Source organism: Cyrtonyx montezumae, unplaced genomic scaffold, assembly GCF_038088225.1.
Source record: "Cyrtonyx montezumae isolate F1298 unplaced genomic scaffold, pur_monq_1.0 scaffold_2, whole genome shotgun sequence".
Lineage (NCBI taxonomy): Eukaryota > Metazoa > Chordata > Aves > Galliformes > Odontophoridae > Cyrtonyx > Cyrtonyx montezumae.
In genome coordinates, this window is record NW_027071936.1 from 18,333,710 (window position 1) to 18,355,942 (window position 22,233).

Sequence of the window (22,233 nt, forward strand, 5' to 3'; positions counted from 1 at the left end):
CAGCCTCAGATGTCCCTGTGTGGAATACTCCTTGGGCGGGTGGATGCCAAGAGGATGTCCATCCATGTGTGTCAGCAGGGAAAGCTGAAATATTAGGATAAGGTTCTTCACCAGAGAGTGATGGGAATGGCCCTGAGCTGCTGGAGTTCAGGGAGCAGACTCAGGGATTGAATTTTTGTGTGGTCCTCTGTTAGGCTGGGGGCTGGTCTCAGTCCTTTTGGGTAACTTCCAATCCAGGATATTATTTGATCTTATGATTCTGTGAACCTCTGTGGGCTGTTCTGGCACTTTTTGGGTTGCACGGGAGAAGGAATGGGTCCTTGCAGGGTTTTACAGGAAGAGCTTTCCTATAGGGACTACACATGCAGGCACTGCTCAAGCTGTTCCTGGTGCTCAGAAAAGCCTGAGTGAGGGCAGAAAGCTGCATGTGGCCCTAAGTGCCCCTTGCTCCCCACTGTGTGGACAGAGGCATGGCAGAGGCTTGACAAGTTTGTATACGGGCATATTTCCCTGAAAGCCATTTCTCTAAAGTCTTTGTAATTTTTTCTTTAATCTCCAGCTCCTTTTCCTGGTTTACGTCATGCTTTCCATTTTAGAGATGTCAGATCATCTGTGATAAAGTGACAGGATGTGCAAGAGCAGCAAAGAGACGAGGTCCATTTTAATGAGGCTAACTCTACTGGGTAGTGCAGACCGTGCCTCGACAAGCCCTTGGATCCTGTTTCCTTTTGCAAAGTGTCTTAATGGCATAAAAGGATTTCTGCGCAAATAAGGGAAGGCAATTCCCCAAACAGATTTCTTTCAGTGGCCATTGAAATGGAAAGCTGCCACCGAGAACTGCATGATCCTCTCTAAGAGGTAAGCACAATCAGAAATCGGTGTTCTCTTGGCTCCCCAAAATCGACTGAAATACTTAGGGAAAAGCAGTGTGTTTGCTGGAGGCTCACCATGCACCCAGCAGGTCCTAATGACACGTAAAATGGTCTGACCCAGCACTGCTTATGTATGACCCACTCCTGCAGGCAGCTCGGATGCGAAGCAGGAAGAGTGGGGACGCGTAGCAAGGCGCAAGGGAAATGTGAGAAGGCCTCACGCTGCTCCCCAGTCCTTTGTTATTTGGTCAGCTGATCTTCCAGGCTGTTATTAGAATTTCAGGCAGGCTGGGGTCATGCTTCACGCTGGCTACCAGCATCAGTTAAATGCATAAAAACAACTAGTTCTGGTCCAAGTTGCAAAGAAAGGTCTCTATTAACGGTGTATTTTTAACCTAGACACCACTAGCTTAATATGTTCTGGAACATCTACAGAGAATCACTTTTATGGGATATACTTTTCAAATCCTGCTTTCCAGAGAAGTATTGTTTTATCTAGTACTCCTTCCTAAGCTATTCTTGGGTCCCAGTGCATGAATTCTAAGACTTTCTGAGCAACATTGTGAAAAATTGAGTAGATGAATAGAAGATGTGAAATACTCCAGACTGCCTAAGAGCTAGGCCATCCAGTCTGCCTGTTCTCTGCTGAAATGCACATTTAGGAATGGTTTGATACAGTCTGCAGGAAATCTTATTTAGCTACGTATTAAAAACATATACATTCTGATCTTAACTTGCATTTCAGACTACAAATGAATCCTGTATTTTTTCGGGTAGGTCCAGAATATCACTCCCACAATCTATTTTGGGGCTTTCTCTTTGTACATAAAGTCAGATTTATTTAAATAGATGCAGGAAATCCCATATAGCCAGCGATGAGAGGATGTTAACCAATTTTTAAGGGCCTGATCAGAACTACTACAGAGAAGAGGTCAATACTAACTGTTATTCCAAGTGTTAATCTTGACTCTGGTAATATTAGATACCAAAATGGGTTCCCAGATAAGAATTGCAAATCTCACATTTGAGAAGAAAGGAAGTGTGATCCTAGAAAACAGATGCAGAGCTCTCCAGATCTCTGCGAGCGTCCAATCTTTACGCATTTGATCGATAGCTTTAGCAGTGGGACAGACGTGTGATGCATTCACTTTCAGATCTTTCTAGGGAAGGGAACAAAACAACATTAAAATCTCCCGTTGCTTATCAGTGAGTAGATGGCATTCTCCACAGGAAACGTGGGAAGCCTACTTTGTGGACAGCCGTACCTACAGGTACCTTTTTAGATTAAGGGGAAGGCAGGAAGGTGACAAAGCTCTGATTTCCATCTATAGGACAACTAACAAGGTGAATAAACAGGGCAGGTGGTCATGCACCTGGAAACTGAGGAGTGCTGGGGGGGCATCAACATCATGATGATACCTGAGGTGATGAAGTGGGATGGGTGTGCTCTGCTGGGCAGACCTGGCCCTCTCTTTTCTGGCAGTTAGTGCAGATAAATAGTTCTGTTTTCTACTGCACCTTTTAGGGATCCTGACCATCACTAGCAGCAGCTTGGGGGTCAAAAAAGCCCAGGGCCTTCGGGTACCACAGATCCCATCTATAGATCTTTGAACAGAAGGGAAATGCCAGAGGACGTATGGAGTACACTTAGTGGCAATTACTGCCCAGCACCCTAAAAAAAGCTTGAAAAAGGAGTTAGCAGCATCACAGCAAACACCTGCTTAAGGGTTCTTTGTGTCCCTCTCAGAGCCATCCAAAGCAGCCCCCAGGCTCCCATACAACACCATATGCAAGAAATCTTGGAGGCATCAAAAAGTCTGCCTGCATAGTGCATGTGGCTCAACTTTGATGGGTCTGAAGCCCTAAAAGGGGGTCTCTGTGTGCTGGTATCACTTGTGCCTCCACGAAGGAGATGAAAAGGAGGAATAAAACATCTGAACAGCCCAATCTGGCCTGAACTGCGCACATTCATTGTGGCAAAGATGGATTTCTTCTGGATCCTCCTTCGTATCCTCCTCCTTGGGGATGACAGCGAGCATCTCGACACTCCAATTACATTGGAGTTTTAACATATTATGTTAAACAGAGAAGAGGGACAGCCAGCCAGCAACAGACGTAGCATAAGGCATCAGAGGATCTGCACAGCCTGCAGAAGGAATGACTGAGTGACCTCATGGGCTTACTCCCCACAAGTCTTCAGCACAGGCCTATATCAGCTCCTGGCAGGTGAGCTCCCCTCACCAGGGCTTATATTTCCCCAGCCGCTGCAAAATGGGAGTGGAGGCCCCAGCTTGGCTGCATGTCAGCTGTGAGCCCCGGGGCATGGGGCTGCACCAGGAGCACTGCTTGTGCTGACCTTTGGAGGCTGCTTGAAAGCACCTGATGCTCATGGCTTTGAAATGGCTCGGTCCTTTCCAAGTTCCTGGAGTTTTTGCCTTTGTTTCCTCCTCCACTCAGATGGAAGTGAAAATGCAGGCTAAGAAAAATGGCATTAATAATACAAACTGGGGGCCCCTGGGAGAAAATTTCAGTTTTCATTGCGCTACTCTGCATGGATGTGTGTTGTTTTCAGAAGTTTACCTGGATTTTCTTGACTCTTCATGCATGCATGTATTTCTCCGCTGCCACTCACGGTCCCTTCTCCTTATTTAATTAGGGTATAATTATAAGCATATTCCTAAATTAGAGGAAATATATAAAAGAGTCATCCATTCAGCAGGTCTTTTTCTGGGAAAATAGATGTTCTCCTTCAGGTATTGGCTTTCTCCAGTTTTGTTTCTCTATTTTTAATTTAAAGGAACTTCTCTTATGTTTTATTCACTTGTTTTCATTAGGTAAAAGAATGCCTTGGCATGAAAACCTGTCCTGAATGCACCGCCTGCTTGACAGATATATACAAAGACTTGAAACCTGAGAGGAGAAGCGGATGGTTGCAAGCAAAAAAAAGGAAAAAATCTAAACAAAAGAAAGGAATTAAAGCCAGCACCGGGGCACGTACTAACACTGCATGGCTGTCATTGCGCGCTGATTCCTAGGAGCGATGCAGAGCATTGTGCTCAGCAGGATAAGACTGACAGACCTTGAATATGAACCCCTACTGCCTTCTAAAGAGGTAGGGCCGTCCTTCTTATCTCTGGATTGATCTTGACCAGTTTACTGCGAGAAGCTGCTGCTTGAATTTCAGATGTTGAGTGCTGGTATCTGCGATTGGCCGTGCACGGTAAATCACATGCTAATGTTGCTCTGTCTTGACTGGATGAGAATAAACATCATAATCAGGAAAAGGCCTTGGAGGAGCCACAGTGGCTTTAAATCTCTCAGGGAGCAGCAGCAGTTTTGGGAGAGGCGGCTGATAAAGCGGATTAGGGAATTTTAGAAAATTTAAAACCTGCTCCTTTCTGTGCCACACAGGCTCTGCCCAGGGTGTCACCGCTGGGAAAATTAGGCTGCTGGGAAATTTATTGCCAGCGCACCACATTTCCATTTCAATTCCTCCTGTTCCAGTTCCATGCGTGTGCCCAGTCTGAGGCTGTGATCAGATCCTGCCCTCCTGCCTGAACCAGCATCAGCCCCAGGCATTGGCCATGCTCTCTTTAGGGTGCTAAAGGCAACCGCAGGCTGGTCTTTCCAGAGACTTAAGGAAAGGAAGGGCAGCCAGCAGGCCTTACAGAGGTTGTCTATTGCTCTTTTTGTCATATTCTCATCCTCACAGGGTTTCCCATGGCCAGTATGTTTTGCTCAGGAGCTCACCCCAGAAGAGGCAGGCACAAGGCAAGGACCCAGCATCCTGTGGCAGACACCAATGGGGCGCTGCTGGGCTCTGCAACTCCATTTGCCCCCAGCAAAGGTGATGCTTAGCTTTTCCCAGCAGGGCTGGAAAGCCTGAAAGATGTCTGAGGAATGGAAGAATGGCAAACAGTGAGATTGCTGGTGATAAAGCAATCCTGGAAAAGGTTTGGATGGATTTTTTGCAGAAGGTCCACTTCCCTGTCACTCCTGCCCCGCTGTGCTCTGCTGATGTTACCCTCCATCACATAGAGGTCACCAGCAGGAAGATGTGTGGGGAGGAGTGCTAGGTGAATATTCCTAAACATCCAGGCACAGGGCAGGAATATGCTGCATTAGCTCTGGGCCTGAGCAGAGTTAGTCAAAATAGCTTGAAAAATGGAATGTGTTTCTTTGTGGAGGAGTCTCAGACCTAGCACTGATGTCTTGAATAGCTGAAATTATGTCTAAATTTGGTAAGAAAAAAACCACCTTCCTCTGAGGTGTGTCTTGAAACTGCAAATGAGGCATAACTTGAATAATCTATCAACTATGATGAGCTGCTATTAGCATTTGAGTTACATTTCACTTGAAAAGTCAGAAGGGGCTGTGGCCCCAGATTAGGGGTCTCTCCTGACATGTAAATAGGTAGCGCATATGGAAATGGAGATGTCCCGGGTGTCACCACCTCGAGGTGAATGATAGCTAGAGGTGGAAGAGTGGAGAATAAATGTTACTGCAAGAAAAGCTGCTGAATTTCCTTTTGAGAGACTGATAATCCCGCAGGCTTCTACAGAAGCAGCTTTTGATTATCATTGCTGATGATATTAGAAGACATCTCTGGAGTCTGTCCTTTAAAAAATGTTTCCCTGGTGCTACTTGAAAACATATGGGTTGGGAACTGAAGTGAAAAACTGATGTTTTGCTAACTCTCTTGGCACGATGGAGGCTTAAAAATGATGTGCCTGATACCAGAGATGCATTTTTAACAGTAAATGAAAGCAGACCGCATAAAAATTCAAAATACTAGACTGGTAAATGTGGATGAGAAAAGAAGTTGGAAGAAGAAAGAGGGGCTGGTTAAAAGATAGGATGAGAAAAGGTGGGTCAGTTCAGCTGGGCTGAACAGGAGCAGCTCTATTTGAGTTGCTTTGACTCTCAGAAGGTACAGACACAAACCAGCAACTTACAGAGGGAGCTGAGTAAGCCAGGTCTAACAGAGCATGTTCTAATGCAGCATTTTCCCAAGAGCTTCAGCAGGTAACATGATGGACAAGCCCATGCTGCTGCTTGCATGGTAACAGTTCAGATGGGAAGGGACAGAGATGGAGTCATGATTCTCCCGTCTAGAATCTAGTCCGTGCCAGACACTGGTCTGTAGATCACTGCAGTATCTAACACAGACAAAGCACCTGGTAAGAAGTTCATGCCTCATTTCCAATGGCTCTTATCCATAAAATTAAACCAATTTCCAGACAACATACATTAACCCTCAGAAGACATCTTACACCAGAATAAGCGTGTCTTATACCGGAGCTGGATGAGGTTAGTTGTGTTGATTCAATAGAATCATAGAATCATTTAACGCTTGAAGAGACCTCCACGATCACGCAGTCCAACCGTTCACCTACCACCAATATTTCCCCACTAAACCATGGCCCTGAATACCACATCTCAATGTTTCTTGAACAACTCCAGGGGCTGTGACTTCCCCACCTCCCTGGGCAGTCTGTTCCAGCACCTGACCACTCTTCTGGAGAAGAAATTTTTCCTAATATCCAACCTTTTCAGGTTGGATAGGTTATAAAAACCAACCAACCAATCAAAAGAACACATTATGCTGATACCTCTGTAATGTCATTATGCTGATACCTCTGTAATGTCTTCACTGTGCAAAATGCTGGTCCTCAGCGGAGGAAGTACTGGATAGGCTTCATCCAATCAGCTCCACCAACTGTAAAACAAAATGAATCGAAGTTGCTGCAGAAAAAACTTTTGACAAAAAGAAACTTTGTAAAAGTGCAGAATCTGCAGAATCCTTGCATCTCTTGGCTGGTCATGCATTTTCTGAGCCTCTGCCAGTAATTACAGTTTCTGAAAACTTCTGAAAGCAAAAAAAGCATTCCCTTCCACGGATTTCTGTTCCACCTCTTTGCCTCTTTTGGGTCCATTAGTCAGCACATGCATACCTCTGCAGTCAGGTGACCAGCGTATTGGTGCTACAGTACTGCTTTGCCTTCTGAGAAAATTCAAAGCATTTTATTCTAGCCTATGTCTAACTAAATTGAACAATAAAAAATGTTGTCCTTTTTGACCACCAACCAATGAAATGAGCTGGTGATAGTGAATTAAGTCAGTCTTCTTCCTTTGAAATGACAGCTGAAGTAACAGTGGTACAGTTCCTTGTCTCCTGTTTGAGTGCAGGAGAGGAGGAAGGATGGGAACAGGATGACCAACAGACAAAAATCCTGCCCTTGCTGCAACGCTGAGATGCTTCCCATTAACTTCCAAAGGGTGTGATCTCCCCATCGTGTCACGCTTTCTAGGAAGGCTTCATAAAAACAGGTGAGCAAAACACTGTGCTTCTGCTGTGATTTATAATATTCCACAAATTGTTCACCTAAAAAAGCTCTCTGAGTACACTGCACTACCTTCTGCTTTCTTTCTTCTTTGTCATCCCTCAGTGTAAATGACAGTAGAACACGAGGAGTGCTCCCTAGCTCACTGAAGGTGTGTGCTAGTGAACTTGTAATTTAAACATGATCTGGTGGGAACAGATTATACCTAGACATTTAGGTATAAAACCAGGAGCATCTGAAGTGTCAGGGCTGTGGCAAATTCATTAGCATGGCAGACTGCAGCCTCTCCATGAAAGATGGGAGATACAGCCTCAGAGCCAAGTGCCAACTTGGCTACTGAGAAAGTTTTGCCTTTCGCACTGCTACAGATAACTCTGTTACGGGAACTTAATTTAATTGACATACAGTTGCTTTCATTCCAGGATAATACCATCCAAGGTTACAAAACTCATACAAAAAACACACATTTACATGGAAATAAGTGAGTCTCTATGAGGCATTATATTGGTGTAATTATTCTTGTTTAAAATCACGCCTCATCTATTGTGTTTTTTCCAAAGCATCCGATTTTTAAGTGTCTTTTGATTATGCAGCACTGTGTGATAAGGCCGCCATGGATAAGCATCAATGTGGGTTTTACATATTCTGTAAAATCATAGTAAAAAATGACCTCAATACACATGATTTCAATAAAGCGTCTGAAAGCTTGCAAGACAGCAACAAATAGACAAAAATATGCATCCATTTCGGTACCATTTACCAGTCAGTGTGAATTATTTGCCAACAGAAATCTGACTTGCAAGATGGAAAGACTGTTTTGCCTCCTTTCCACCCAAAGTTTCTTTCAGCTGTCTGTCCTTACCCAACAGAGTTCATTTGGCACAAATTTTCTGATTATTAATGTAATTAAATAAATTCCATGGATGGCAAGAGATGGAAATGTAAGCAAAAGAGCAAGACAGTCTCATGCAGATGAGGTTTCTACAGCAGCTGAACACTCCCCACTTTCACAGCACTGCTGTGCAGGTTCCCTTTTGGGGCCTGTAGTTCTTGATGATGGTGGCATTGCTAACTGCCCACAGTGACAGTCTTCACAGTGCCAAAAGAATTAAGGCTATAGTGTCAGAAAGTAGGAATGTAAGCCATGCTGAGTAAGTACAGTTTTTTGAATGTGTTTAGATTTAAAATCTTATTAAGGGATTGCATTTCAGGCTTCAAGTGCCCTAGCAAGTCATTAGTGATAATAGGAAACCCCAAGCAGAATTTGCAGCAGCTATTTCACCACAAACTTGGCCATCCAGCCCTGTAAAGAAAGTCCTTTGCACCTCTGAGTCATAAAAAATAAATATGTCGTCTTCCCACCAATCCAGTGGGAGAGAGCTCAATCAGAGATGAGAAATAGAAGTGACCCACATTCATGATATGTTCGTCTTGATATAGACTTAACAAAAAGAATGGACAAATTCCTAAAAGTAAGTTTCTTCAAGGGCTGTTTTATCTCTCAAGAAGTTGGTGAGCTGCAAATTGCTGCAGGTTGGGAAAATCCTTGGGGGGAGCATCCTTACACGCTTGTTCTGTCGCTCTGTCTGGGTACCCACTGTCAGCGGCTTCTGGACTCATGTTCCAGACAGCGACTTCAGAGGCAGATCATAATTACAGGACTATTTTTAGATTCTTCAAATTTGGCAGGAAGCCAAAAGTTGTAATAAAACAGCTTTGGTATTATCTGTCATCTCCAGACATGGAAAAGAGCCACGAATTCAGCATGGGGGTAGATAATGTAGATATATTAGAATGCATTATTATCTACAGGGTTGCCTATTGCCAGTTTCATTTTTATTGCATGGCAAAGGTCAGCACCTTTCGGTAGCTCAGAGATCCCAAAGGATGACAAATTACCAAGAATTCCTCTATTCAGCATATATATGAAGCCATCATAAAAGAATATCAGCATGGTGCTAGCAGACTCTGATCTACATTATATGCTTCTTTTGGCAACGAAGATTTGTCTGCCATTGATGGTGGGCAGATAGCGAGGGATGAAATTTAATACAGACAAAATGAAAGTACGGTGGCACTTGTTCTTCTGCTGAAATGTAGCTCACGTTAACAAGATTCACAAGTCTCTGATTCCTACTGGAAACTGAGCTGCGTTTGGTTTTGGGAAATTGCAAGAATATTTTTATTTCAGAATGTCTTACTGTCATTCCTACAAAAAGCAGGTCCACTTGGAATTTTTTTTTCCCAATTAAAACCAGGAAGAAAATGGAATTAACGTAAAATCGATATGGCAAAAAATGGAATGCATGGCATAAGGATGAAGGGCTGTGCTTCCATAGCTCCTCCTCCAGGCACAAGGCTCTCGTGGATGCCAGATGAGGCAGAACTCGTTGGATCCTTCAGGACAACTCAGTCTCGGCTAGAGGAGATTGCACCGAGCAACTTACTTGGTGATGCTTAGGTGAGTAAACTGTTATATTAATGTTCCAACGCACTGGCTGATGATTGGTGTTCAGGTGTGGTTAAATCATTTGAGAAGAGCTTGAGAAGAACTTACTTGTTCTAGATCTGAAAGCTTTTGAGTCTGGGATGGGAAAACAAGAAAAGTTCCAGCACATGAGACAGAGTTCCCATACTGTTTGCTTTCAGGGAAAGGTCCCAAACCTGTCATTTTACCCCTATGGATTTATTCTGGCTAGAATACTGTTAGATCACCTCATTATTTCATCTCAAGGTGTAGCCTTTTGTAATTGTTGAGCCTTTTCCTTCTCATAAGGCTCTGGCCTCAGTGGTAACCCATTAGAGCCAGCTGCCCACCTGGATCCCACACTCTGTAAAAGAGTTTTTAAAGTTTGTCACTTTCTAACTGTGTTAAAGTCTCCATGTTGTAGGATTAGAAGAGGTAGCTAGAAATGCTCAACAGACCTTTCCTTTTGCCTCTCCTCCTTCCCCTTTAATCCATTTTCCACATTGGTCTGACAGAGTCTGAGATGGTTGCTCTTCAGGCCACATTGCAAGACCCATCTATTATTCTGCCTTTTGCCAAAGAGACTGATTTGAAGGGGTGTGAATTTTTGTGAAGCTTAGGAAGTGTTGAATTGACTTTTCTGTCACTTTTGCTACATTTCCCTTTCCGTGGGTTACAGCACTGACGGAAATGTCCTTATAGTCTGTGATAGGCACATTCCAGAAATAGCATGTTAAAAAATGGAAATGTTTTTAAAAATTAAGAATCCTCCACAAGTTTTAAAAATAAAGATAGTACATGTAATCGACCAAAAATAACCACAAAGTTTTTCTTTTGGCAAAAGATACGCAGCGGGAAGGAAAACTATGCAGTTTAATTTGCTCCTTGGTATTAGTTCTTACAGTATTTGCCAGTAACGGCAACATTATAATTTGTAGAATTAATTAATGATCTGGCATCTGATTTTGATTCATTAATGCTTAAGCCAGCTAAGTCTCAATTATCCTCTGGACTATTTATTCCTTAACAAGCTTTTAGCTAATGTGATTTTGAAAATATGAAAATAGGTCTTAACTTGCCTTTAAGAAGTGGCAATATTTTAACACTTCTCTGTAAAATAAAGAACCTTCTTTTTTTTTTTTTTTTTTGTGCTATTATAGTTACATTCAAAATTAGACTTGGGGATTTTCAATGTATGCGCTAAATATATATTATATTTATATGTACCTGGAACCTGACTTCAATTTAGACTTGATTAAAAAATGTACTGAATTGGAAACTGTGTAATAAAGGATGCCTAAATCATACTGACCCAGAATAGCTCACTCTGTCAGACAGTTAGCAAATAAGTGCACAAGCAAGCAGATGATACGAGAATTCAAAATTAATTTTATTCTCAGAGGATGCATAGACTAGCAGATAGCATCTGATTCTATCTGCAGAGGTGTAAATCCAGAGCAACGCCTTGGCTGAGGTCTCGTTACCCTGAATTTGATTGCTTATCCTACAAATGATCAGAATTGGGCTCTTCTGTGCCTAAGGCTAGGTTAAAGCAGCTGAAATAGCCAGTGTTGCTTCACAACATTTTTGTGATGCAACTGGAAGCCTCTACCAATTTCCACGTATCGGTTATTTATAACAAAGCCATTTACCAAAGCAATTTAAAGACTCTCGAAATTTTCTCCAAATGACTGGTATTTTTCAAAGTTCAATCACCACATCCTTTAGGAAAATCTGCCCGATGGAGTTATCACTTGTGCTGCAATTGTATTATGATACATTCAGAAACTACAGCCATTGATTTGGGACTGTCAGGCACCAGTTGAAGAGCTCATCTGAACTCGTTTGGGAAAGTTGCTCCTACCGCTGGGCTGTGACGTGGTGTTGGTGCCTGCTGTCATTGTACACTGTCCCCACTCGCATCAAAGCAGAAATACATCATTACGATAACGAGTAAGCAAATGACTCATGGATGTTTTATCCATGTAAACCAGCTTAGTTCATCATTTTAATTGCTGAGATTTGTTCGGAAGGTATCTTGCAAACCTCTCAGACATCACAGAGATGGTAGAAAATACAAAACTAAGCCATTAGTGTTACCGAACTTGAAATGACTTATCCCCTCCTGAAACCATGCTTTTCCTAAGAATGCATCTGATGACCTCCGAGTGCCAGCATTTGGATGTAATGCCATTGGTGTCAGTGTAGTTACTCCCACTTCACAATGGTGAGACACTAGCTAGAGCTTTCCCCACCCTTCTCACCAAGAAATCTGAGACAGACATCTGAGAGTATCTTCCTTATCCTTTTTAGATCATTAAATTTAGCTCCTGTCAGTCAAAGATGGGAGGTCAGCCCATGACTGTATGGGGAGAGCTGTAATGCTAGCTCCTCTTTACACCTGAGGAGCTGTTAACTCAGCCAGGTCCCAAATGGCTGCCCCCAGTCTATGGAGTGGGGGCATTGCTCACATTCCATGCTGTCTGTAGTTTCGAAAATCAATTCCCTCTTACCAAGCTTAATGCTCTGGCCCACCAAATCCATTCTGTGCTGTTTCAGGGACAGCTCTGAACCCTGCATACGTGGCCGGTGCAGAACTGGGAAGTCACAAAACCAGCTACCAGAGACATATCTGAGGCAACAACAAAGAAATGAATCCATGTCCAGCTACTGAGGCAGAAGGAAGAGGGCCAGTTATCAGTGTTGTTATGGCAAGAGTGCTTTCAGACTGAGCAGTAAGTAGAGGTGGTTGAGCTTGGGCTCTAAGGCTAGGCTGGACTGCTGGAAGCACCATTCTTCTCAGTTCTGTTGAGAAAAGGTTTGGGTTGAGAAACAAGAGCAGCCCTGCTCGCTGTTAATCATCTGAATGACGAGGAAGGAGACAAGGTGGAGGGCTGGTAAGAAAAATATGCAAAGCTTAAAAAGTTCCAGCTGCTGTTGTCTAATGGAGGCTTGGTTCCTCATGAACGGTGGAATAGTTAGGCCACCTGGTGGTAAACGGCAAGCCAACAACCTCTGCAATTTCTGAGGCACAGTAAATATCCTGAGGAGCAGAGAGCACAGGGAATGGTCATAGGCTGGTGAGCAGCCACCGCTGGGAGATGGCCGCCAGCCGTGACCTCCCCCAGCCCAGTTCAGGGCAGAGCAGGAGCAGGGGGGCCCTCACTCCACCACAGCCTTCCACCCCAGCCAGCTCCTGCTGCGCCAGGGAGGGAGGCGAAGGAGAAAGCAACTAGGGACCTCTGAACCTAGGTGAGCTTGTGAAGGGGGGGGCTTGAGTGGCTAAATGAGGGCCTCTGTCCCTAAACACAGCACTAGGTTTATGCAGATGAATCAAGTGAGGTTGGTGGGAATGGTCAGAGTTATGCTTTTAGGATTCTTTTTTCAACAAACATTCTACAATGTAGTTTTCACTTCTATGTCTGCCACTTGTTTCTTCCAGTAAAACTGCTGCCCAGAAGTACCACAGAGTGTCACATGTAAATGCGGAGTGCAGAGGAGATGTTGGCCCTATCTGTGGGATCCTTCAGAGCACTTGTAAGTGCCAAAATCTAATCTGGCTGCTGTGTCCTTGCTGTCCCTGCCTGGTTCCCTCAAGTGATGATCTTGGAGCACTTTTCCAACCTTGGTGATTCTGTGGTTCTAAGAAGGTGCTACCTTGGCACGTCTTACAGACTCCCTTTTAGCCTGGGGAACAGGAGCAGGAGTGGGGCCGTGCAGTTCACACTGGGTGAAAGAAAATCCATGGCCCCACTTTCCCTGTCCCACTTTTGCTCTTCACTGTAGCTACTGCAGGAATGCCTGTTCCTTGCACCTTGCATCCAAGGTAAGTGCTGGAGGTACATGCTCTGTAAGATGAGGAACAAGGTCCTGAGCTCAGTAGCTGCATGCTAGATGTCCAGGAGTCCTAAAAACTCGAAGGGGTTTTTATCATGGCACAGTCCTGTGTGCTTTTTCAGGTTTTTCACCCTCACACAGGCAGGGCCAGTGCCATGCTACCCATACAGACTTGCTTTTTTTGCTGTCTGCTCCTTCAAGTGAGATGGCAGCACTCTTCTGCAGCACTCCAGGCTCACGCTGGAGGCATGGAAAAAGAGACAGAGTTCTTCCCAAAGAAAATTTTCAATGTGCTTTGCTGGGCTTTCTAAAAAATATAGATTAATTGTGATAATTAAATTTCCCTCTGAGTGATTTCTTTGATAAATGGGTCTAGTTAGGACTTTCAATTAAGCACTGGGCCCTGCTGTGAAGTCAGACTGAGCTTCGTGTTTCAGGCATTTATTGCCTCATTTACACAGAGACAATCTGAATTATTTCATGTTACGCTGTTTTCTTTATCTGTCTCTCTCTCTCTTTTCTTTTTTTACACAGGTATTAGAATTCCTATTAACCCTTCTATCGGGGAGCCAATTAAAAAAGGATGGTCAAGCAATTTTTAATTATTTTGTGATGGTTTAAATAAGCCTCCTGGAAGCACTGCACTTGAAATCTCTCTTCTGACCATACTGCAGCCCTTTGATGCATAAACTCTCCTGTTTATTGCTGTGCAGATTCTCACGGGCTCCCAGGTGGTGATAAAAGGATATGAAAATAACATCAAGTGGGGAAGAAAAGACATTGACCCCAAAGACTCCGTTATGATGAATGGTGGTAATATGTAACAATTCAGGGTGCTTTTGTGTTTTTGCCTGGCCCAAAATTCTGAGTATTTGGTAAGGACTGCCAGGAGAATTTCAGGGGCACTCCACCTTGAAGGCTGCTGTGCTCTGAAGGTATATCCCTGCACTGGAGCACGGCTGCGTGGCCATTTTGAGTGTGGACTGAATTATTTAAGATACGTAGTTTCTACCTTCTTACTCTGAAATTGGGCTCGTTTGCTTGTTTTTTTAGTGACTGGTATTGATGGTTACAGAAGAACACCCATGTGATTGCCAATCACTGTTTCTAGTATTAAGAGCAAGCAGTTCACTAATTTAATAATTAAAAAACACCAACCAACAAAAACTCATCCAAAAGAGGGTCTATTTTTACTACAGCATCCACATCCAGACACCGGAATTCATTGTCATTGATAACAGAGAAGAAAAAAGTCTACTAGACTTAGAAAATGGTTTTAAATTTTTATGAGCTCTCTGTAATGCCATCTGCAGCAACTCCGGCTAAGATGAAATCGCAAGGTTTACCAACTGATGTGCTTTGAGAAATAAATCAGAAACTAATTGTCTGACATTAGGGAAGAACTTGTTTTTACCTCCTCCTACGCTACCCAACGTAGGTATTTCTGTTTCCAGTATTCTGTGTAGTATGTGTGAATGTCTGTGATGAGAGCAGATATATTTATTACCATACTTGGATCGGTCTTCATGCAACCCATGAAATTGATATGAGCGTTTGTCAGAGACAAACTTTAATTCATACTAAACTAAACCTTTACCAGGGGGCAGGGAGATTTCAAGGGAATCTCTGCCACAGTAAAGAAATCTTGCTGTCTTTCCATATATGAATCTAAGCACAGTCAGACCTCAGATTGTATGGAGCAAGAGATATGAAATGAGTAATAAGTACTGAGAGTTTGAATAATTGGCGTAAATTTCAGTGCAATTAATATAAAGGACATGAACTCATTGCTGATAAATCAGGGTTTGTGGATTATTGTGGTATGGTAAATCCAAACATCACACCCCCACCCCCCCCTCCGTTTTTCTCCAGCATAAAGCAGCAAAGCCCGTGCTTCTAATGCAGATTTGTTATGCTCTGGCATATCTAATTTCTTAAAACGGTAAGACAAAGATGACGGGTGCCAAATAATGGGTGTGTACATTTTAAAAATCCCAGTGCTATTTTAAACATAGGCTAAAATGAGAATATTGTGTGGTTAATATTAATCATCTAGCATCCTCTCTGGTTGAGGCACATCTTGTCATATAGAGCTATGCTGTTAAAGTGGTTCATGGGAATGATGTGCATGACTCCTCTTGCTAATGGGAGCTGTGTGTGTGGAACAATTTAGCTGTTAGTGCTCTGAGGATAACTTGAATAGCAGGGGCTTGGAGAGCAAAACAAAAAGAAAGCTGCTAAGGGCATTCTGAAAATACACTCGCTATTCTTTTTCTTCCCAAGCACTGCTGCGGTAAGCAACCGCTTCGAAATTCCTCTTTAAGAAAGTGACATGAAAAGGAAAAGAGCGTGACTTTGTATCAACAGCCATTCAGAACGGACTGGGTCCCGAACTAACCTTGGGGGTAAGAAAGGCTGGTGGGGGGAGGGCACCCGTGCGGCCGTTCTGTTTGGTTTGTTTCGCTTGGTTTCCCGGTAGTTTAGAGAAAGCATCCCTCGTGGGAGCGTTCTGACCCAAATATCAGGATGCTGTGAGAAATGCAGGTAGGCCGGAATCTCGGAAATACAGCTGCCTAAAGTTAGACACCCAGCAAAGCACTTGAATATTCCACCCAGCCCCCTGCCCCCGGGCAGTGGGATTGCTTTTGCATTTAAGGCTAGAGTGCTTAAGTGCTCCCTTAGGTATAGGTTAGAGATGGGTGCGGACCCCACTGTGAGCCATCCACTATTGTAGATCTTGGCTGGAGGGAGGTTTCCTGCATTTGATTGGTTTTTTTTGTTTGTTTGTTTGTTTTTTTATCACTTTGCTTGGTGAGGATGTTCCCAACCAAGCTGAATGCAGCAAGCTGCCTTTAGATGCACTGCAATGCCTACTTCTGAACCTTTCCTGAACCTTCGAGTTGGGGGACAGGCTGCAGATACACAGGTTGTTACAGGGCTGGGTACAGCTCCTACGGTTATGGCAAACATGTAGCAGACTGGAGAGTAGCTCCTGTTAAAGGCTAAACTAATAGCAAGCTCTTCCTGATTTCCTAGTCAAGCCTAAAGTGGGGATATTAAAGATACCACAGAACATCGTGGAATGCGCCATCCTTTCCTAAATGATGTCATACACATCTCTTAATGAGTAAAAAGGTGGCTTCAGGTACTGGAACATGATGCACACCCTGATGTATGTATGGCCCTGGGCAAGTCGCTGACCGCTCAGTTCCAAATCTGTAAAACAACAATATACTTTTCTGCCTTTTGAGTGATGGGAGCCTAAAATCCATTAGTGATTGTGAGATGCTCAGATACTAATTCTTAAGTGCTTACATACATCAGTAGAGGAATTTTCCAAAGAGACATTATTGAACAGATCTGTGTGTTCTCTTTGGTAATGTTCATTACGATGTGTTGTTGTATATCTTTATTCCCAATGTTTTATTTATTACAGAGTACTAAAGGTTGGGTTTCCTTCCAAGGGAGGACTGACTAGGAGGAGTTCCACAGGGAATATAAATGTTTTCTATGTCGTAAGTCTAATAACAAGAAAAAGAAAAAGCTAAGGCTGCCATTTGACTGAGGCAGTAAATAAATGCCATCACTTTGGCTCATGGCCTGCCATCTAAATAGAAGGATCTTACACTTGTTCAGTCTCATTCTTAACCGTGTCACTTTTTGTGTTTTCTTCTACCTCTAGAACTGATAGACTAAATGTTGCCAAAAAAGACAACCAACCAACCCTCCAAAATGCATAACAAATATCGTTCCATATCGAATGTTACTGTGGGACAGTTCCTGTCCCACATCTGTCCTGTCCTGACATCTACAGGAATGCCAACTTGCTATTTAGTTGTCAGGTCCTGCCCAAGACTGGCCATTAGTGACAGGATAGAAAAGAAGCCAAGCTACTGTCACAGGGTTAGCTTAAAGCTGAGGAAAGGCTGACATTAGATAGGATAAAGTATTTAAATCAGTGAGTTTGGGGAAGCTGAGTGTTTCTCACATACAGAATTGGGGCTAAATGTTCTGCCTGCATTCCTGTATTGTGTTAACAGATGTCTACTACATCATCCTGTCCATTCCATTACTCATCCTGGTTTCCCTTATGCTCATTGATGTGGTCTTCCTTTGGGGCTCTTCTCATCTTTAATTAATAATCTCTCTGGGAAATTAAATTCAACAAGTAGCACTACATCTTGTTTTTTATGAGTTGATAACCGTATGTTTATTTTTTAATATTATCAGGGACTATTCTCTGTGACGCAGTGGAATGGCTTCATTCTCTTAATCACTTCTGTGGAAGTATTTCAGGAGCTCTCCGATTACAAGGCACTAAATAAAATGCAGGGTGTTATTGCCACTAAGTATGGCTCAGACTAAAACTTTCTGTGATTTTTCCACCTATGAGGGCTGCTCTGAAAGTAATGCCTCCTATTTTTTGACATTGACCCACAAAGTTGATGTTGAACCTTCCCACTGATATTCTGTTATATTGTGCTGCTGTGTGACAGATGGCAGCAAAGGGGCAGACTGACAAAATAGCATCTGATAGGGAGTGCATATAAAGTGTAATTGAATTCTCCCACGTAGGAAAAAATGGAACCTATTGACATTCATTAATGTTTGCTGAATGTTTCTAGAGAGTGAACAGTGGATGTGAGCACTGTGAGGTGGTGGGTGGTGCGTTTCAGCAGTGGTGACAGCAACAGTGGGTCCCCTCTGCTGGTTCAGATTTGTACAAGCATAGTATGCAGGCTTATCACTGGCAAAATAAATGCATAGCTAATCACGGTGACTGTATTGAAAACTAGTGTTTTGTAGCTGAGAATTTGCTCTATCAAACTGGTGGAGCACTGGCACAGGCTGCCCAGAGAGGCTGTGGATTTTCCTTCTCTGGAGACGTTCAAGACCCACCTGGATGCCTACCTGTGCAACCTGGGCTAGGGAGCTGCTTTGGCAGGAAGTTTGGACTCGATTATCTCCACAGGTCCCTTCCAACCCCTACAGTTCTGTGATTTATATCTGTTCTAGTTTACATGGAAATAAATAGGATGCATTAATTTTGGAACATATCCCATTTGATACTTGTCTTATTCATCCAGTACTTTCAGAATGCGTAACTCTGCATTCTGCTTTGTCACTCCCAGTGATCCTTTCCTGTCTGCTCTTGGCTGGTACTCTGAACCACACAGGTGCTGTGTTGCATTGGTATTGCTAAGGCACTTTAAGTCACTTCCGTGTAATTTGGATTCAGAGCGGATCCCAAAGATTGCTCACTTTATGACCTATATCAATCTAAAGAGAGCTCTCTGTGGACAACCCTGGATTCAGATTCAACCTTGGATTCAGAGCCACAGAGAGTCCTTTCTGAGTGTTCTGTGACGCAGCCATGTCGCACCCTGTCCTCTCTCCAGCAGGCACTGTGCATGGCTTGAGGTTGGTCAGACCAGGTTGCAGAATGGAAGAAGCTTTAAACCCGTTTTGCTAACAAAACTGAATTCAAGTCATAACAAAAACAATTCATGACACATTTCTGTCTTGAAAGAAAGAAAAAGAAAGAAAAGAAAGAAAGAAAGAAAGAAAGAAAGAAAGAAAGAAAGAAAGAAAGAAAAGAAAGAAAGAAAGAAAGAAAGAAAGAAAGAAAGAAAGAAAGAAAGAAAGAAAGAAAGAAAGAAAGAAAGAAAGAAAGAAAGAAAGAAGGAAAGAAGGAAAGAAGGAAAGAAGGAAAGAAGGAAAGAAGAAAGAAAGAAAGAAAGAAAGAAGAAAGAAAGAGAAAAGAAAGAAGAAAGAAGGAAAGAAGGAAAGAAGAAAGAAGGAAAGAAGGAAAGAAGGAAAGAAGGAAAGAAGGAAAGAAGGAAAGAAGGAAAGAAGGAAAGAAGGAAAGAAGGAAAGAAGGAAAGAAGGAAAGAAGGAAAGAAGGAAAGAAGGAAAGAAGGAAAGAAGGAAAGAAGGAAAAGAAGGAAAGAAGGAAAGAAAGAAAGAAGAAAGAAGAAAAGAAAGAAAGAAAGAAAGAAAGAAGAAGAAGAAAGAAAGAAAGAAAGAAAGAAGAAGGAAGAAAGAAAGAAAGAAAGAAAGAAAGAAAGAAAGAAAGGAAGGAAGGAAGAAAGAGAAAGAAAAGGGCTACAGCACCTGTGTCAGTTCAAACAAGAGATGCTCCACTTACAGGTTAGGAAACTAAGATGACTACTCAGTTTACTACTGGCTACCAACATAGTGGAAGATTAGGTTTTTAAAGTAGTTTTCTACTGAGTACAAAGAGCAAAAGGAGAGGTCTAAAGATCTTCAAATGTCTGTGCTTCTTTAAATTCCTCCTGTTGCTTATAGCTCTTCTGTTGTATTTTTCTTGAAGAAACAAAAGCCCACAAACTTTAGCCTTCTTCCCCCTGCCCTGTTCTCCAAGAAAATGATGTGAAGCTAAAAGGTTGCCCTTGGATCTGCTACACGCTGCTTGACAAAACAAGAATCCAAAGCACAGAATGGGATTTTGATTAATGGCATTTCGGCCTGCGTTTAGAATGGAACACACGGTGCTGCACTTCTGTTTCTGCCCTTTGCTCAAGTACCCACAAGACTCAGTCCGCATCCATGCGGTGTGCTCTGCCCGCAGCCTGAAATCAATGAGATCTATGCAAAAAGAGAGCACCTGCCACAGCCTGTTACTGTTTTTATTTATTGTCGGTGTTATTAGACCACGCAGGAACCCTAACCACAAATATTGTCTGAAGCACTGTGTAAACACTGAACAGAATGATGGCCCTGTCCCAAAGTGATTACAAACTAAACAGAGGACGAAAGACCACAGACGAATACAAAAAGACAGATGGAGAATAAAGGAAATGAGAACGCTCAGTGCGGCTGACAGCAGCAGTACCTCACCAGCAGCATAAAGGTTGTCAAAGCTTCTGCAGACGTCACGGCAAAGGAGGGCTTTAAGGAGACTCTGGAGAGCCACCAAAATAAATCTGGGAGTGTTTGTGCAGCAGAGCCTCCAAGTGTAAGAGAGGCCACAGAGGAGAAAATGAGGATGAGAATGTAGGAGGATGCTAACACCAAACAAAAGGAGAAGGTACGTTTCAGGGTCCTAGCAGTGTTTAAACGTTACAGCTGCCTGCATTCCTGGCTGTGTTTAACTCTGACCCCTTAGTTTGCTCCTGACCAGTCCTGCTGACCCATATCCCACTCTAAAAAGGTACATAAGGACAGAGCAAAGCAGAGCTGGAAGCCTGCTCAGCAGGCAGGGCAGTCACTGGAGCTGCTCTGTTCCCCTGTTTGTGCCTCCTGACAATGAGAGATGATAGGTGGGGGTCCCAGGGGACCTTGAGAATGAAGATAGGCAGCTTATGCTGATGCAAGATAGGGGAGGGGGAGGCGGCACAGGGATGCGAGGAGAGGAGTGACACGTTCAAAGTGACAGGCTGCGAAAATGATCTTTTGAAGCAACAGCAGCAGCATTCAGTATGATTAGGGCAAAGGCAAGCCTGCTTGTGTCAGGGCCAGAGAAAAGGATGTTGCAGCAACTGAGCTGTTAAATAATGAGAACTTAGGAAAGGATTTTAGGTGCAAGGAAGAGTGAAAGAAGATGTACCTTAAGAGCTGGATGATCTAGGAGCTGGATGTGGAGTGGTATGAGCAGCTGAAAGATTGAGGCTTTACCTGTATGTAACAGAGGTCAGAGTCGATGCTGTCACACAGTCATGTGTGACGGATAGACAGTATGCTGTCTCCAGCGTCAGAAAGCAAGGTGGGCACAGGGCTGGGGGCACAGAGAATGATAGCTAGCAAAAATCCAGGCACTGTCTCCCCCTCATCTCCTGTTCAGCTCTTCTCTCTGCAGCTATTAATGCAGACAACTACAGGGGAGCTGCTTAGGATAAGCCATCAACTGAGCCAAGAATTTAAAGGCAGTCCTGGTGATATTTCTTTTCTCATGTGGTCTAGATTCTGCTCACATATACCCACGAGGTTGCGTCTCTCATCTAATGCAGAAAATACAGAGCCTTTTCTCCGTGTTCAGTAATAAACTGTGCAGACATTGCACAGTTTTCTGCTGTATTCCCGGAATAAGATTACCAGCAAGATTAAGGCCTCTGGTTTTGAAGGGAGATTTCACAGGATTAAGTATTATCCAGTCTACTTCTGAAACCGAGGATAAAATGCAAGGAAAGACAACGAATTATATTACTTAAAATATCACAGACTGAGACGCTGGTGGACGGGATAATGAAAAAAACGAATGCTTTCCGTTATGCACAGAAGTAACAGCAGGGGACGGCGCTGCGCGGCGGCAGTTCCCGAGTGCTGCCAGCAGAGGGCGCTAACGGCGCTCGTTTAGACTCAGGAGATGGAAGTCGAGATTTCCCTGGGTAGCATTTCCCAGGCATAAATCAAGCACAAATGAATAACCTTTGATTTATCGTTCCTAATGGAGATGTACATCATACTGGCGTGTCATCACATTTCAACGTCGGCCATTACGGTGCCAATCCTACTGTAATTTTCTTCCGCATCATAATCAGCGATGAAGATGTACGTTTCCGTTCGGCGCAATTAGATTTGCACGTTTCTTCACGGCAGCTGGGGGCAGCGGCAGAATACCCGCTGTGGCAGGCTGTAACCCCGCGGGGCGGGGCTGCGGGGCACTGCGGCAGGGGCGAGCGTGGCACGGCTCCCGGCGGGGGGGTGCCCGCGGAACGCCTCCCCCCGGCCCCGCGGCACAGCCCCTTGGGGA

At 43.6% G+C, this 22,233-nt stretch overlaps 1 long non-coding RNA gene across 2 annotated transcripts; it reads left to right on the forward strand.

Moving 5' to 3' along the window:
* Positions 1-563: 563 nt before the first annotated feature.
* On the forward strand, positions 564-13,324 carry LOC136048765 (uncharacterized). Of its 2 annotated transcripts, none has more exons than XR_010622217.1 (5): positions 564-858; positions 3,707-3,984; positions 7,057-7,202; positions 9,475-9,677; positions 13,126-13,324. It is a non-coding gene; the product is annotated as an uncharacterized LOC136048765 (long non-coding RNA). The 2 variants fall into 2 exon arrangements; XR_010622218.1 differs by lacking the exon at positions 13,126-13,324 and adding an exon at positions 12,243-12,320.
* The last annotated feature ends 8,909 nt before the right edge of the window (positions 13,325-22,233 follow it).